Source organism: Panthera uncia, assembly GCF_023721935.1.
Source record: "Panthera uncia isolate 11264 chromosome A1 unlocalized genomic scaffold, Puncia_PCG_1.0 HiC_scaffold_17, whole genome shotgun sequence".
NCBI lineage: Eukaryota > Metazoa > Chordata > Mammalia > Carnivora > Felidae > Panthera > Panthera uncia.
In genome coordinates, this window is record NW_026057577.1 from 131,699,619 (window position 1) to 131,718,585 (window position 18,967).

General features: G+C 34.7%; 1 pseudogene; it reads left to right on the top strand.

The window, feature by feature from the left end:
• The first annotated feature begins 1,187 nt into the window (after nucleotides 1-1,187).
• Nucleotides 1,188-18,967, top strand: part of LOC125935305 (40S ribosomal protein S3-like) — a 51,762-nt pseudogene continuing 33,982 nt past the window's right edge.

The following is an 18,967-nucleotide window of genomic DNA, read 5'->3' on the forward strand; positions in this document are numbered from 1 at the left end:
ACATGAGGGACAATTAGACAGCAACCCAATAACACAAGATATCAATTTGATACCAAAAATCTTGAAAAAAAATAGTATGAAATGTGATCTACAGATTTGTTTGATAGGAAACTACTTGTTTGACACATTGTGTAATGCATTCCACAAATGACACATCTTCAAAAATACTAATTTTCCCAACATGTGGATTGTTCAATCTATTCTGGGAAATAAAGAAAAAAGCAAAATTTTTAAAAATGTCTAATAATTAGGAACAAGTAAAAAATAACACCTCTATCTTTCAGGATATAATTAAGACAGAAATAGTCACTGTGAAAAAAATAAAAGTAAATTATATGGAAACACATGTATAACTTCTTTGAAGTTTTCAACATATGGGGAAAAATACAGAGAAATATCTAGTTGAAAACATCCTCTTCAGACTTTAATAGTTCATCAAAATGATTCTTATAAGAATCTCCTTAGGGCTGAGAAAATTCCCCTAGTCTGATAAGGGAAGACAATTCCCAATTCAAGCACCCACTATCTTGAAATGCCTATAGTCATGCATCTGTTTTTAATAAGCTAATTCTGTCAATATTGGGGTTTCCAAATACCAGTTAATTAGATATTCTATAGGGAGACTTTCACAGACTTTAGATTAAAATGTATTCACTCAAAGGAGGAAGAGTTAAGATGGCAGAACAGCATGGAGACCCTGAGCTTTTCTCATCCCTGAAACACAGCTAGATCAGCACCAAACCATTTTGAACATTTAGGAAATTGATCTGAGGCTCACCACGACAATCTGCATAACTTGAGCCATAGAACTTGGCATGTACGCGGTATGGAGAGGGGAACTGGGGGGGGGGAGAAAAACTGGGGGAAAGGGTAGGGAGCTGTTTTGGTGGAGAGACGACAGAGAAAGAGAAAGGGGGAGAATGCAGCACACTGGGATTGTGCAAGAAAAGCACTCCCCTGAAAGTATCTGGAGAAAGAAACGGTGAAAACACAGGGACTCAACAAGAAAACTTTTCCCCAAAACCACTGACGGGAAGAAAGGAGAGGGTTTCAATAACACCAGGATTCTATAAACACTGGAACAGGGAGTCTGAGGTTCTGGAGCTCAGTGCCTGGCAGTGCCCTGGTGAGGAAGTAGGGCAAATCCCTAGCAGCAGGCAGCAGGGTCTGAGGGGTCCATGTGCCACATGGGGAGAAGCAGTTCTCCCGCTTGGAGTACCTTTGGTAGAGGCCATACGGCGTCCCCTCAGGCAAAGGTCCCAGATGACCCTGGAGAGCAGCTACGTATCCTGGTATTGGCACAAAGATGCCAGACTATGGTAAAACCTGGGGCTGGCTGTGTGTTGTGATTTAGCATAATCTCTGAACTTCTGCCGTTGTGCAACTGCTCCACGTTTTCTGGGGCAAGCTGGTACCCACCTATTGTTCAGTGAGACCCTCACCCAGAGAGCATAGGTCCAAGCCTCTGGAGTCTCTGACATGTAGGGTTTTGAAACACAAGTTCATTGAGATAAAACTCTCCATCCCCTTACTTTCAATCTGAAGGTGTCTTTAAGTCTAAAATGAGTCTCTTGTAAGCAGCATATAGATGATCTTGGTTTTTTAAATTTTTTTATCCACTCTGATATCCTGTGTCTTTGATTGGAGTTTTTAGTCCATTGACATTTAGAGTGAGTACTGAAAGATATAAATTTAGTGCCACTGTGGTGCTTATAGAGTTGGTGTTTCTGGTGGTGTTGTCTGGTCCTTTCTAGTCTTTTTTGCTTTGGGTCCTTTTTGCTTTGTTATCTTTTCTCCATTCAAAGAGTTTCCTTTTAAGTTTCTTGCAGGGCTGGTTTAGTGGTCATGAACTCCTTTAGTTTTGGTTTGTCCGGGAAACTCTTTAGCTCTCCTATTTTGAAAGATCTCAAATACACAACCTAATTTTACACCTGAAAAGCAAGAAAAAGAAAAGCAAATAAATCCCAAAATCAGCAAAGGAAGGGAAATAATAAAGATTAGAGCAGAAATCAATGATATCAAAATCAAAAAACAGATATCAACTTCAATAAAACCAGGAGCTGGTTCTTTGAAAGAATTAACCAAACTGATAAACCCCTACCCAGACTGATCAAAAAGAAAAAGGAAAGGACCCAAATAAATAAAATCAAGAATGAAAGAGGAGAGATCACAACCAACACTGCAGAAATGCAAACAATAATAAGAGAATATTATGAGCAATCATATGCCAACAAATTGGTCAATCAGGGAGAAATGGAAAAATTCCTAAAAACATGTAAACTAATAAAACTGAAACAGGAAGATATAGAAAAAATGAACAGACTCATAACCAGTAATGAAATTGAATCAGTAATCAAAAATAACCCAACAAACAAGAATCCAGGGCCGGATGGCTTTCCAGGGGAATTCTACCAAACATTTAAAGAAGAGTTAATACTTATTCTTTAAAAGCTGTTCCAAAAATATAAATGGAAGGAAAACTTCCAAACTCTTTCTATGAGGCCAACATTACCTTGATTCCAAAACCAGAGGAAGACTCCAGTAAAAAGAACTACAGACCAATTTCCTTGATGAACATGGGGCAAAAATTCTCAATAAGATTCTAGCAAACTGGATCCAATAATATATTAAAAGAATTATTCACCATGATCAAGTGGGATTTATTCCTGGGATACAGGGCTAGTTCAGTATCTGCGAATCAATCAATGCAATACATCATATTAATAAAAGAAAGGATAAGAACCACATGATGTTCTCAATAGATGTAGAGAAAACATTTGACAAAACACAGCATCCTTTCTTGATAAAAACTCTCAAGAAATTAGGGATAGAAGGATCATACCTCAAGATCTTAAAAGCCATATGTAAAAGATCCACCACTAATATCATCCTCAATGGGGAAAAGCTGAGAGTTTTCCCCCTTAGGTCAGGAACACAACAGGGATGTCCACTCTTGCCAGTTATTCAACACTGTATTGGAAGTTCTAGCCTCAGCAATTAGCCAATACAAAGAAATAAATGGCATCCATATTGGTGAGTATGAAGTCAAACTTTCACATTATACTTTAAATGGAAAATCCAAAAGATTCCACCAAAAAACTGCTAGAACTGATCCATAAATTCAGCAAAGCTCCAGGATATAACACCAATGCACAGAAATTCATTGCATTTCTATACACCAATAATTAAGTTGCACAAAGAGAAATCAAGGAATCAATCCCATTTACAATTGCACCATAAAATGCCTAGGAATAAACCTAACCAAAAAGGTGGAAAATCTATACACTGAAAACTATAGAAAGCTAATGAAAGAAACTGAAGAAATACACCAAAAAAATGGATAAGTATTCTTTGCTCATGGATTGGAAGAAAAAATACTGTTAAAATGTCAATACTACCCAAAGCAATCTACATATTCAATGCAATCCCTATCAAAATAACACCAGCATTCTTCACAGAGCTAGAACAAACAATCCTAAAATTTGAATTGAACCATAATAGACCCCGAATAGCCAAAGCAATCCTGAAAAAGTAAACCAAAGCTGGAAGCATCACAATTCCGGACTTCAAACTGTATTTGGAAGCTGTAGTATCAAGACAGTATGATACTGGCACAAAAACAGACACATAGATCAATGAAACAGAGTAGAGAACCCAGAAATTGACCCACAAATATATGGCCAACTAATCTTTGACAAAGTGGGAAAGAATATCCGATGGAAAAAGAGAGAGTCTCTTCAGCAAATGGTGTTGGGAGAACTGGACAGCGACATGCAGAAAAATTAGCCTAGATGATTTTCTTACACCATACACAAAAATAAACTCAAAATGGATGAAAGATCTAAATGTAAGACATGGAGCCATCAAAATCCTAGAGGACAAAACAAGCAACAACCTCTTTGACGTTGGCCACAGCAACTTCGTACTTGACATGTCTTAGGAGGCAAAGGAAACAAAAGCAAAAATGAACTACTGGGACCTCATTAAGATAAAATGCTTCTCCATGGTGAAGGAAACAACCAACAAAACTAAAAGGCAACTGACAGGATGGGAGAAGATATTTACAAATGACATATCAGATAAAGGGTTAGTATCCAATATCTATAAAGAATTTATCAAACTCAACACCCAAAAAACAAATAACCCAATGAAGAAATGGGCAAAAGACATGAATAGACACTTTTGTAAAGAAGAAATCCATATGGCTAACAGACACACGAAAAAATGCTCAACATGGCTCATCATCAGGGAGATACAAATCAAAATCACAATGAGATACCACCTCACACCTGTCAGAATGACTAAAATTAACAACTCAGGCAATGACAGATGTTGGTGAGGATGCAGAGAGAGAGGATCTCACTCTCCCTCTCTCTCTTCTCTCTCTCTCTCTCCCTCTTGAAACTGGTGCAGCCACTCCGGAAAACAGTATGGGGGTTCCTCAAAAAATTAAACATAGAACTACCCTATGACCCAGCAATTGCACTACTAGGTATTTATCCAAAGGATATAGGTGTGCTTTTTCAAAGGGGCACATGGATCTCAATGTTTATAGCAGCACTATCAACAATAGCCAAAGTATAGAAAGAGCCCAAATGTCCACCAACTGATGAATGGATAAAGAGGTTTTATATATATATATATATATATATATATATATATATATATATACATACACACAAACACACTGAAATATTACTCAGCACTCAAAAAGAATGAAATCTTGCCATTTACAATAATGTGGCTGGAACTACAGGGTATTATGCTAAGTGAAATAAGTCAGTCAGAGAAAGACAAATATCATATGATTTTATTCATATGGAATTTAAGATACAAGACAGATGAACATAAGGAAGGAGATCAAAAGTAATATAAAAACAGAGAGGGAGACAGACTATAAGAGACTCTTAAATACAGAAAACAAACTGAAGGTTGCTGGTAGGGTGTTGGGTTGGGAAACTGCTAAAGGGGAGAGAGGCATTAAGGAGGATACTTGTTGGGATGAGCACTGGATGTTATATGTAAGTGATGAATCACTAAATCCTATTGCTGAAATTATTATTACACTATGTGTTAACTAACTTGGATCCAAATTTAAAAAAAAAACAAAAACAAAAACAAAAAAATCTGTAAACAAACTGATGGTTACCAGAGGCTAGGTGGGTAGGGGGGATCAGTGAAATAGCTAATGGGAATTAAAGAGTTTACTTACCATGATAAGCACTGAGTATTGTATAAAATTGTTGAATCAGTACACTGTATGTCTGAAACCAATATAACACTGAATGTTAACTATACTGGAATTAAAATTTTAAAAAATGTTTAAAAATGTCAATTAAAGAAAATATTCAAATAATCAGGTTTCTATAAAATAAAATAAATGTATTTATAGTAGAAATCAGACGCTGATGTCACACACATACACTTCCTAATGTTAACCTTACAAAATAGAATACATTTTATTCTTTATTTTATTTACAAAAGCCTAGACTTTTTTTGCCTAGTCAAAAAAGTATATAACAGACTCTAAGAGTTGGGGTGGATATCTTTCCAGATGGCTTCTCTCAGCCAAGGACAATTCCTTGTATAAGTTTACAAACTTAAGCCATTACCTGCACCTTGCAGATGGTTACAACTTTAGGTAAAGGGAATGTAGGTAGTACATCAGGAATATTCACTAGAATCATCTAACTGAAGCCAACTGATAGGTATATAGCCTATAAAAACCTTCACTAATTTATGTCAGCATTTCAGTTTTTTATGGTGCATTAATGTAACATTTTTCACACCCTTTTTAAACTTTGTTTAAAGTTTATTTATTTTGAGAGAGAGAGACAGAGAGAGTGAGCAGGAGAGAAGCAAGGGAGGGAGGGACAGAGAATCCCAAGCAGGCTTTACACTGTCAGTGTAGAGCCCAACCCGGGGCTCAAACACACCGACTGTGAGATCATGACCTAAGCTGAAATCAAGAGTCCAACACTTCACCCACTGAGCCACTCAGGCGCTCCAACAGAACATATTTTTAAATTATTGAAACGTCACATTTCAAAATGTCAAAATTAACACATTCACACAAGTATACAATCAAATTTGCAATAAAATGTCAATACATTTGAAGAGTTACCATTTCTTGCCTTGAATGCATACCAGAGTATAAAAGATAACTGGCTCTAATCAGCAAAGCATCTGTATATGAATTTTCCTCAAAGATCTTTGCAGAGCCTGGCATTAACTTTTAAAAGCATATTTCTATGTGCTATGTTAGCTACTCATTGCTTGAATATTACATGAATACAATAGCAGACTGTTTTTCTTCACCATAAAAGTTTAGAAAAGTACAGGGTAAGACTGAATTTAATCAATTATTTTTATATACTTATGTACAAAAAGGCAACAAATATTCAGAAGGCCATGATAGATTGCTCATTTCTTAGTCTGTCTAAAGAAACTTTCTAGTCCAATAAGCCAAGGGCATCATAACAACTCCTTCAGATATTATTAACAAAGAAACTCTAGAAAACTGATAACCATTCCTTACAAGTGCACACAGAAGGAGATTAGGGATGGCTTTGCCGAATCAGCATAGTATTATGAACTGACAATCAGCCTGCAGAAGACAGCTCATTAACAACCTAAACCACGAAAACACCACAGAGAAGTAAAGATCTCCATAGGTGACATGGGGCTGAAAGCTGTCAGTGAATACTGCTTCTTCTTCAGTGCAATTGCCTTTAAAAGAAAAGTTAATGGGAAGAAATAGCAAACCAGATCAATAAAATCAGCATGACCTTCAAGATGGCAGGAGGCAGAACATGTTATCTAACCAAGTTAATGGTTTCTTGAGCAGTCACAGACGCCACTTATTGGAGGACAGTGTTATTTGTATCTGACATGGACATTACATACACAACTTTGAAACATAATTATTTAAGAATTGACCAAACATATTCTATATCTGACAGGAAATCACAAGGAACCATCATTAAGGCCATCTAAAGATTAAAAAGTCAGAGGGTGATGCAGTTTTGCAGTCGTATCGAATAAGACAAGAATTTTAAATGAAAGAAAAGGTGTAGGTGTGGTATCTGCATGTTTTATGTTAGAAAAATAAAGAAATGGGAGTATTTTCCCAAAAGCATAGCTATGATTGGCAAGCTCACGAAGAAGAAAATGTCAAATAACTAAGAAATATTTATTTTTATGATTCAAATATCTATATAACACCAATGAGTAAGTTTAAGCTCCACTAATTTCTATTATATAATTCTTCATTTTCTTTGAATTTATAAAATTTTCAACATAAGTGAAAAGCACAAACGTAACCAGTAGTCCATTAAGGTATAAATAAATATACAAAAATATTAGGATAAATAGATAGTAAGATATATTTATGTAGAAAATCTAAACTCTTGTTTATAAAATCAATACATATATACACACTGATGTATAAAAGAAATATATATAGATATATGCACATAAAACACATTTGTCTATGTATATATATATGTATATATACATACTTTAAATAATATGTAAGAGGTTACTATATTTAAATATAAAATAGAATGTCTGTTAGCAAGGGAGTACAAAAGGTTGACATCACGTCAAATCTAAAAACAAATCTCAGAAAACATATCATTTTGTATTGTGCGTCATAACATTTGACATACATTTACTTGAACAAAAATAATAGATAAATATAAAATAAGTTCAAATGCCAGAAATACACTTACAATAAAATTTGACATGAAACACTTGTGAGCGTTGAAATCAAAAGTGCAATTCAAAATGATAGTTCATTCTATAGAAAAATCTGAAACAACAAATTGAGATACATATACATACTGTATACATAAATGGATTTCATCTATTGGCTTTTCCACATAAATCTATGAATTAAATATAACATGACCATTGAAAAACATACCTCAAGTGCAAGTATACCATTTTTGGGGGTAGAAAATAGGCATGTGTAAGAATATTATACTTCAAAAAACACCACAATTGATACTTTTCTAAAATCACAGTGAATTTCTTCTTTGGATCCTACTGCAAATCCTAAAGCTCTTTCTTCACAAATATAGAAATAGAGATTCTAAGCAAATGACACTCACTTGAATCAAAAGTATTTTGAAACAAGTGATCATACAGAAAATTCATACTTGCAGAATAAGAGTGTCTCTCATGGCACTAAAGAGAAGCTGCATTGTTTTAAAAAAGAGCTCATGAAGTCAACTTGTTCTTAAGAAATAAACATTAGACTTATTATTTTTTTTAAAAAAAGGAATTTCCTGGGGTGGCTGGGTGTCTCAGTCAGCTCACAGTCATGATCTCACTGCTCCTGGGTTTGAACCCTGAGTCAGGCTCTATGTTGATAGCTCACAGCTCAGAGCTCAGAGCCTGGAGCCTGCTTCAGATTCTGTCTCCATCTCTCTGTCCCTTCCCGGTTCTCTCTCTCTCTCTTTCAAAAATAAATAAAGATTTTTAAAAAAATTTTAAAGGAATTTCCTAATTAGTCAAGAATATCACTCTACCCTCCCCCTCTTGCCCCCCACAACACAAACTTTTTTTTTTTTAATAGGTGGTTCAGGGAAAAATGTCTTTATAAATATTAATAAGTTAAAAATAAACAATATAAATTCAAAAATAAAAAGGAACTTAAAAAACTGTGAAATATGAAGCATTCTTACCAAGAAAAATAATATTGCTTTTGGGTGCATTAATATTGTCAACAAACATGCCATCATTACACAAACGTCATAATGAAGCTGTGTCCTATACAAACACTTTTAAAAGGTAAACTACAATATATCAAGGAAGAGATGGTAAGATACCAGAGATAGAAGTTGCATTGGCATAATTAGGAAGAGAGGTTAAAAAAAGTAGATTGTCCCCCCTAAAATTAAGGCAAGCCTCAAAAGATCAAATGGAAGAGATTTAAAAACAAACAAACAAACAAACAAACTGTAAGGAACATTGTAAAATTCCAGGCTATGTTACTAAAGACACCATCTAAAACAGACACCATCTAAAACAGACACCGTCTTTGTTTTCTAAGTGGAAAGGTTTTAATTATAAAGCAGTGGTTCTCAAATTTTCTTCTCAGAAATATTTTATACTCTTAAAAACAATTGAAAACCCAGAGATTATGATGATGTGAAATTTTTTTAGTAATATTACCATACCTGAAATTAAAATGGAGATTGATTATTTATTTAAAAATAACCGTGATAAGCCAAGCATGTGTTAACATCAATAACCTTTTTTTAATTTCAGACACATTTCCAGTACAAAAAAATTGTGAGAGGAATGGCTTCATTTACATTAATGTCTCCCTTCATTATAGACAGGTGGATTCTTGTATCTGCTTCTGCCTTCAATGTTATACCATGTTATTTTGGTGGAATGGCTTTAAAAAAATCCATTCCCACAGAGATAAATCATTAGAAAGGAGAAGGACTTTTTTCAAAGACTTCTGAGATAATTGTGGATATTCTTTGATTCTACACTGAATGTGATATAGAACCTAATCAATGATAATATCCATCAGTCTATCTCGTGCTTTGAATGGACTTTTACTCAAAAATGATTTTTCCCCGTATTGTCTCATTATCCATCCTTCCTAATTGTTAAAGCTTACATTATCTACTTGTGGTGTGACCAGCTGTGTACAATGACTAGATAATGCAGTGACATGGCATTGATTGCATAAGAAGTATCTCAAACCAGGACCTATGATGCTACATGTGGGTAAAACAGCTCATCACAAAGAAGTTTTTGAAAACGTTTATATTAAAAAGTATATACCAGAATTATTCAGAAATGTGGCTGGGCTACAAGAAATCTGAAAAGCTTAGTCTTACCCTGAGATTACAGACTCCACTCTACTCATGCTGGCAACCAAGTGGGAGAGTGACTGCTCATAAGGGTATGCGGTAGGGAGACACAGGAATGTGTGTTCACGAATATTCCTTAGGCTGACGCCTACAAATAACTAAGGTAAAACTCATTTTCTGCATATTTTACGTGTGCATCAGAATGCTTATTTTTGCCAATCCTTAAATCCAGAACTGACACAAGTGGTAAGGGAGTGGCCTCTCTTAAATCTTTTATGCCTTCATACATGACCAAAATAGTTTTGGGTTTTTTTTTTTTTTTTTTTTTTTTTGGAAATAGCATACAACCTTTTGTGGAATGTGGCACAATGTATGCATAGGAAGAGTTATCTCCAGCATTCTACAACAGTTATGTATTTTTAAGAAATGTAAGTCAAAAGTCAGCTAAGCTTTTTAAAACCCACTCATAGCTTAATAACAGTAAATACTGCTGAAGTTACTGTATTTCTCCCTCAGAAATTATTGCATATGCTTAAAAATATACAAGCTGTATAAAATAAATGGGAACTTCAATTTCTTCTAGAGAATATTCTAAGCTGGGTTCTTGGGTTAAAACTTTCAATGGGTAGCTAATGATATTCAATATTCCATGATATGATTATAAATGATAATATAAAAGATATAGTAAAATTGAATTTTGACCTCATATTCACCTCCGAATAAAAATGATAAAAGACCATGGGGACTAGGGAATTTAAACTGAAGGAGAAAAATCAATAAAATTAAGTAGACTTTTCTCAGTAGCCTGGAGTGTATCTTTGTGCTTAAGCTGCATTTAAAGTCTCTTTTTTTTTCTTTTTGCATTGGCAAAATGGTGTTTAAGTTATTATAGAAATAAAAATCTTTCATACTCATTTCAAGTTAATATCTTTGAAGGAAATTTAGCTTTCCAGAGTTTCTGCTCTCTTATTTAAAGACACTTCAATAATTATTGAAATAACTACAAATTACACTTTAAAAGGTGATTTTTCTACTTATTTACTAATTTCTAATCTAGTTTAAAAAGATTCCCCCTTTGGAATCTTAGTAATTACTTATTTTTTTTCAAATTTCTTAATCTTTTCAGTTGCTTATTTATCTAGGTCATAAATATTGGTATAGATATTTTTAATATCTTGCTATAGTCACTTCATGCTAAAGCAGTTCTGATTTTTGATACTTATTATATTCCAGGTTATTAAATACATATTTGTATATGTACATAACTATAATTATGCATATATATATATACACACACATATATACATCTCTTTAAATATACACTTTAATTTGAAAGCTATATATGCTTAAATTTTGAAGCTTGAATTTGACGTATAAGGAATAAAAGTCATACCCAAATGATACCCTTGCTAAAAAAGTCCTATTAGCCCATGGTCTCACTTCATCCATAGGTATACTCCATTTGATTTAATTATCAACATTAAGTGATAAGATTTTACTTAAATACTCCATAGGCATTTGAAGTTTTGACTTTAGTTTTCCTTTGGTTTATATTGCTGAGAAAGATTAAGGAGGTAGGAAACAAGCAGGTTTCCCATTGTTTAAAAATTAAATATTTCAATGTGCCAACAGAGGAAGTTCCTGTGATTCAGGTTTTTTGTTTGCTTGTTTGTTTTAAGGTTCACAATTATTATATAATTGTCTTAGCTCAGACTATTATAACAAAACACCAAGGACTGGTTGGCCTAAACAACAGACATTTATTTCTCACAGTTCTGGAGGCCGGGAAGTCTGGTTCCTGGTGAGAGCACTCTGGATCTGCAGACAGAAGTCTTTGCCATGTGTACTCACATATCAGAGGGAAAAGAGCTCTCTCACACCTATTCTTATACAGTTACTAATTCCATTGAGAGGGCTCCATCCCAATGACTTCATCTACACCGGACTATATCCCAGAGGCACCATCTCCTAATACCATCATATTGCGAATTAGGGCTTCAAAATTCAAAATATGCATTTTGGGGGGCACACAAACATTCAGTCTACGAGAATGCCCATGAAAAGCTATCTCTTTTTCTATTCCTTAATATCCTAAAGGCAATATAAAAGGGTTTCTAATAACTTTCAGAACAGGGGATCCTAAATATCATTCAAAATGATTGCGAAGATGTGATCTTATTTAAAACAACCCTAACATTAAAACATCCTTTTACCTTCTCTGTATCTCTATATTATATAGAATCAATGAGCATAACATCACCCTCTAGATAAGGTTTAAAAATAAAGTAAACAAAGGAATGAGACATAACTGAACACAGGTTTTACAAAGCACAGAACCACAAAAGTGTGAGGTAAAGAAAAATGGTCACACTAAATTGAATGATTTATTATATGCATATTTTCTAAAATAGTAGAACTTCTAGTCCCTCTCATCAAGCAACCATAAAAATCAATATCATATTTCCATATAATTTCAAAGCATAGCTCCTGTTAAACTTGGGGAAATTTGTGGAATCTGCTGTTCCTGTCACCAGGAAATCTGTTCTTGAGAGAAAATATTCTCATAAAATTTCATCTCATTATGCTAAGCCTACACATTGCTTATAGGGTAAAAAACAGATTCTTCTGCTGACCCCATCAGAAACCGATAGGTTCCCTTACGGAGATGGCATCACTCTGGTAAACCACATTGTTGTCACTAATATGGCAATGTTCCAAGAATTACTTACATCAAGAAGCAGAACCAAGAAACAAAATTTGTAAATGTACACAGTGACAGTGGTTTTTGGAAAGCCATTTTGCTTTGACAAAATACATCTCACACTCCTTTGCTTAGATTTAGTGACTATGGGTTCTGAGAAATAACCACATGGTGAATCCTGTGACTTTACTAAAGTCACACTGGAGTAAGACGACAGAAGCAGCAGTAAATAATATGAAAAATTAAACAGCATTTTATATGCATGATCTGATTCAATCTTCTCAACCAGTTTATAAATTACAAATTTAATAAATGAAAATTTTAATAAATTAAAAGTTGCTGCTCTCCTTTCACCAGGATGGAAACTGAGGCTTTACAGTTATGTAAGTAACATCAATGGAAGATATAAATCTAGTAAGGGCCAACAGAACAATCTGGTTTAATCTCATTTCAGTAACATGTTCTATTAGTAACTTTACTATCCTTCTTCCTTCTAGAGAATGCCGAGTTAAGACTTCTGATAGACAACACATTCTGGTACATGAAATTATAGATCCAGAACCCTTCAAAATAGCATCAGAATAGCTTCCACTTTGTTTCCACTTTGGTTTCTTTGAATTGACTCTGGTTATCCTGTTCTTACTCCAAATATTTACGAACTCAGACCATTCCCTTCTGTGTCTGTCTCCTCTTTCTATTCCTCCTCCCACTTCCTCTTATTCCTTAACCTTTTTAAAGATTTCCTTATAAAGAACTATACGACAGATGGACCTTTATTTACCTCAAGGGGTTTATTTCTGTATTCATTTCTGAACAAAACTTTCTTCTCTTCTCCATTTTTGTGCAGTGTAAGCAATCCAAAGAAGACTGTTTTCCACACGCAGGTTGGGCAAATGCAGAATCAGTGCAATTAGTTTAGGAGTAAACCGTTCCAAAATGATTATTTTATGTATGTATGTGTGTATGTATGTATGTATGTATTTATTTATTTATGGCTGAACAATAGTCTTTTTTTTTTTTTTATTCTCAAGTTAGTTAACATACAGCGCGATCTTGGCTTCAGAAGTAGAACCCAGTGATTCATCACTTACATATAACATCCAGTGCTCATCCCAACACGTGCCCTCCTTAATGCCCATCCCCTCACCCCTCCACCCCCATCAACCTCGGTTTGTCTTCTGTATTTAAGAGTCTCTTGTGGTTTGCCTCCCTTTTTTGTTTTTATCTTATTTTTCCTTCCCTTCTATGTTTATCTGTTAAGTTTCTTGAATTCCATGTATGAGTGAAATCCTATGATATTTCTTTGTTTTCAGAGAGACAGAGAGTGCAAACAAGGCGGGGAGAAGGCAGAGAGAGAAGAAGAGAGATAATCCCAAGCAGGCTCCATATCATTAGCACACAGCCCAATGCGAGGCCCGAACTCAGGAACCATGAGATCATGACCTGACCTGAGATCAAGAGTTGAATGCTTAAACGACTGAGCCACCTAGGCGCCTCCCCCAACAAATGATAGTTTTAGGCCATTATTTTTCTGTACTCTTATTTCCCTTCCTGTCTCTGCCAAAGCAGAATGATGTACATATATTTAATCAACTTATTTAAATTATTACTTCCCTGTCATTTTCTGCCTTCTTAAGTTCTTGCTTAGCAAGAAACTTGATATTGTTTCCTTTACTTTGTAACAGTAATACTTTACTTTATAATAATAATTATAGGCACTTTGGGGTGGAAGACTGTTTAACTGAAGAGATATATAGCCAATTTCTTGAATATAAGGAACACTAAAACTTCTCAGTATTTAAATACAAACAGAGCAGGAATTTATCATATTAGTAACACTGGTTAGACCTTACATTTCTAGACTGCTAACCTAGATGCTAAATATATATGGTAAAGTCTCTCAAGATTGTTCTAAGCAGGCTCAAAGCATCTATTGTGTAAACTGTGAGGTCCTCAAATGACAGAGCGAGCCTAAGTGACTGCTAACTATCTGACTGCAAATTCTAGGATACAGAAAGCGAATATGGAATTCTGGGTTCATGATTACTTAGTTTCACTGTACCTTTACTATAGGTATTATTTTAAATATATATAAATAACTAAATAGTTAATGTGGCCTACTCTACCAGTAGAGTTGTTTAGATACAAGCAAATAGACTGTTTACCAGTCCACAATATTGACACAGTTGTTGTATTTCGGTTTTAGCATCATCATTTGTCCATTTATTTTACTCTACAAATATTTCCAGAACCATATGTGCAATCATTCTCAATCCCTCTTTCATTCCCCGCCAATGGCCTGTTTAAGAAAACACAAATATATCTCTATCTCAGAATCTTTCTATTTCACATCACTCTATTAAATGTGAACCAGAATGGGAATCAGAAATCTGTATTTCTCTTAATTTTCTGGTGTGGTGATTAATTTGTATTGTTTTATATATAGTTAGCTATCTTATGTATGAATTGTAGAAATATGTCATTGTACATCACAATTTACCAATTCTAATTTTGCATCTTGATAGTACCTTAAAAGATGCTAAGATATTATCTTTGGTGAATATCATCTTTTATTTCTAGATGAATTAATTAAAAATTTTCATAATTTCTGGAACAATTATAATGTGCAGCCAAAATGGAAAAACCACTGATAGCTCAAGTGGCAGTGAGAACAATTTCTCTGGAGCCTTATTCTTGAATGTCCTGTGTCTTTCTTTGGTAATAGACAACTATCTGGGTTCTCTTACACTTACTTTGTTCAAACTGTGCCATTCATGTAATAACAAAAATCTCATTAAGCCCAAATATCTATTACTCCACTCCTATAAGATGAGAGGGAAGTGAGCATTTAAACCAAACATCTCTATCCACATAGCAAAAAGTTTTCCCTCAAACTGTAACACAAAAATTTAGTGTGACAGAGGAGGTTTGTATAAAAATACCTCTTATATCCTACCACCTTCTTTCCTTTCTAGTTATAACTCCTTAAAATAAAACACATCTGAGTCTGGAATAATTCTGAAAATAGTATGTATGTGTAGAGATTGTGGTTTAGTAATGTAAGTGATTAAGTTCATCTGCATTAAATTGGGGGTCAGTAAACTTTGCCAGTGGTCTAAATCTAACTCATCAACTGCTTTTGTAAATAAAGTTTTATTGGAACACACATTCCCAGTCCTTTACCTGTTGTCTATGGTTGCTTTCCTGCTAAAATGACAAAGTTGAATGATTGTCACAGACTGCATTGCCTGCCATGCTTAAAATATTGGTTATCTGACTCTTTACGGAATGTTTGTCAACTCTGTACTAAACGGAAAAATACACACACACACACACACACACACACACACACACACACACAGGTATGGACATATTTTTTTAAAACACCTCCAACAATGGTAGAGGATGTATGAGCTGAAAAATGATCATAGTGTAAGTGGCAAAAAATACCTGGATACATCAAAATAATTCCCTGAGAAGGATGCTACCAAACTGATTTCCTACATCTGATCTTATCTACAAAACATCCCTACAAGGGATCTTTGGAATGACTTCAAGGATTTAAGACCATAATTTAATTCATGGCTAGGAAACCATTTTTCTGCCTTGTAGAAAATGGATTCGACAAAACAATTATAATAGAAAATAAGTTGGAGAGTACACAGAAGAGAGTAAACATACTAGGTTTGAGATTGCTTGGAAGGTTGTTCTTTGGATCAAACGCTCAGAACTGGGATTTTGAGAGGGTTAAATAAATGATAATGTTTCATCATGCCTAGACTGTGCAAAAGATTTATACTCAATACTTGCTTTTAATCTGGAAGTCTGGAATTTTGATAAATTTTAGGTAGAAGGTGCCTATGTGACTACCTACCAATAATAAACCTTGAGTCTCTAGTGGGCTTCCCTTTAGAAACATCGCATACATGTTGGCGCATTTTCATTGCTTGAAGAATAATACTCTCTGTGAGCACTCATAGGAGGGTGAGAGCATAAAACAGCCTGAACACAAATTCCTCTAGAATTCAACCATGCCTTTTTCCATTATCATCTGACTATACACTCCTACTATGTCACTGTGATGAACCTTAGTAGTTAGTATAATTATATACAGAGTCTTGCGAGTCCTACTAACAAATCTTCAAAATGAGGGTTATTTGTGGAGCTCCAATACAAGAGGTATTGCAAAGAGCATAGCAAAATTATGGAAGTATAGAGAAGAACAAGGACAGTGGAATGGAGAGAGGATACATTCATGGAACTGATTGATAAAACATCTCCTAGTTTCTTACTGGATAAAAATAGTGTCTTAATAAATAAAATCAGAGAGGAAGATAGTATTATATTCCAGCACTAATCATAGAGAGCTCTATAATCAGGATTATCCAGATATTTTATTGAAGGACAAAAGCAGGCTCAGAATATGCGCAGAAGACATACAAAAGAAGAATGTGGAAGACTTTTTCTAAAAAAAAAAAAAATTTAATTCTTATTTATTTGAGAGACAGAGAGACAGAGCACAAGTAGGGGAGGGGCAGAGAGGGAGACACAGAATCCGAAGCAGGCTCCAGGTTCTGAGCTGTCAGCATGGAGTCCGACGAGGGGCTCAAATCCACAAACCATGAGATCATGACCTGAGCCGAAGTTGGACACTGAACCGACTGAGCCACCTAGGTGCCCCAAGAATGTGGAAGATTTCAGGGGGGTGGGATGGAAGGAAAAGTGGGTGGTGGGCATTGAGGAGGGCACCTGTTGGGATGAGCACTGGGTGTTCTATGGAAACCAATTTGACAATAAATTTCATATTAAAAAAAAAAAAAAGCATGTGGAAGATTTTAAGGAGTGGTTTCAGAGGGCCAATTTTGGGGAAAAAGCACTTAACTCCAATTCCACTGCCAACAAAATAGAAGCAAATAAGAGCTTTTGGTAAGAAGTAAAGCATGATATGTAAGGAGTAAATTACACAGTAGGAGCAATAGGTAATGAGAAAGTAGGTAAATGGATCTGTCATAAGAACGATTTCTATTACTGATCATGAAAACACCGTAACTCTCAAAATCGGGGGGGTTTGTACGAAAGGATGCAAAGAGTTCATCTTACTCCTTAATGTCCCTCTAGAGAACAGGTTTATATGAACATTTTTTATAGCAATTAAGTAAATTCTCTCATAATAAGGTCATATTACATGACAAAGAAATCTCAGAACGTGGATTTTTATTCTAATTCTCCCAAGATTCTCACATAACAAAACTGGAAGCTTAACTTCCACAGGAACATATTCATGTAAGACCCAGTCAGTAGAGTGTCATGTATGGGTCAACTATATCTCCCTTTTGAGTAAGATTCATTTGGTAAAACCCAACAGTCAGACTGTGTTTTAAAAGTTATACATATCTCAATGAGATAAAACTACATTATTATCAGAATCTTTTAACTCAACAACTTTTAGCTAATTCTCCTCCAATGTCACAATTATAAGAGAAGTTAATTAGACAAAACAAAGACTCATCAAAGTATAATCCCTGGGAGACAGCTTTTTACATGGACAGGAACAGGTGAGTACATGGCTCTGACTCTGAGTTTCAGCATCATATTGAGGTTCTTTTGCTTTGATTGATGAAACTGTCACCAACGAAATACCTTACAGACATATGTTGATCCAGAATATGTAAATTTAAAAAAAGACAAGAAACTTTAGGAAGAGAACAGACTTTCCTAAATACTCTCTCTATATATATATATAAATCTTTTATTTGTATATTATATATATAATTATTATATTATAATATATACATATATATAATGGGAAAAGTAACTACTCTGAATTGTTCAAAATTTCCATCCTACATAACTAGTTTGCTTCTTGGTCATAAAAGCACTGCACCATTCAACATACTTTTAGGTAAAAGAGAGTGAGGAGGGTATTATCCTAAGTGAAATAAGTCAGTCAGAGAAAGACAGATATCCTATGTTTTCACTCAAATGAAGAATTTAGAAACTTAACAGAAGACCATGAGGGAGGGAAAAATAGTTTCAAACAGAGAGTGAGGCAAACCACAAGAGACTCTTAAACACAGAGAACAAACTGAGGATTGATGGGGGGTGGGGGGGGAAGAGGGGGAAATGGGTGATGGGCACTGAGGAAGGCACTTGTTGGGATGAGCATGGGGTGATGTATGTAAGCAATTAATCATGGAAATCTACCCCCGAAGCCAAGAGCAAACTGTATATACTGTATATTAGCTAACTTGACAATAATTTATATTAAAAAAAAATCCAAACCTAGCATTCTCAATTCAAACAGGCATTAACACTTTGGAGGGATACTGTACAAATTTCGTATTTTTTAGGTGTATGCCATACTGTTTAATAATGATTTCATCTTAATATTCTTTCTAGAGCCCCGATTTCTTTTTAGCCAAACCAAGAA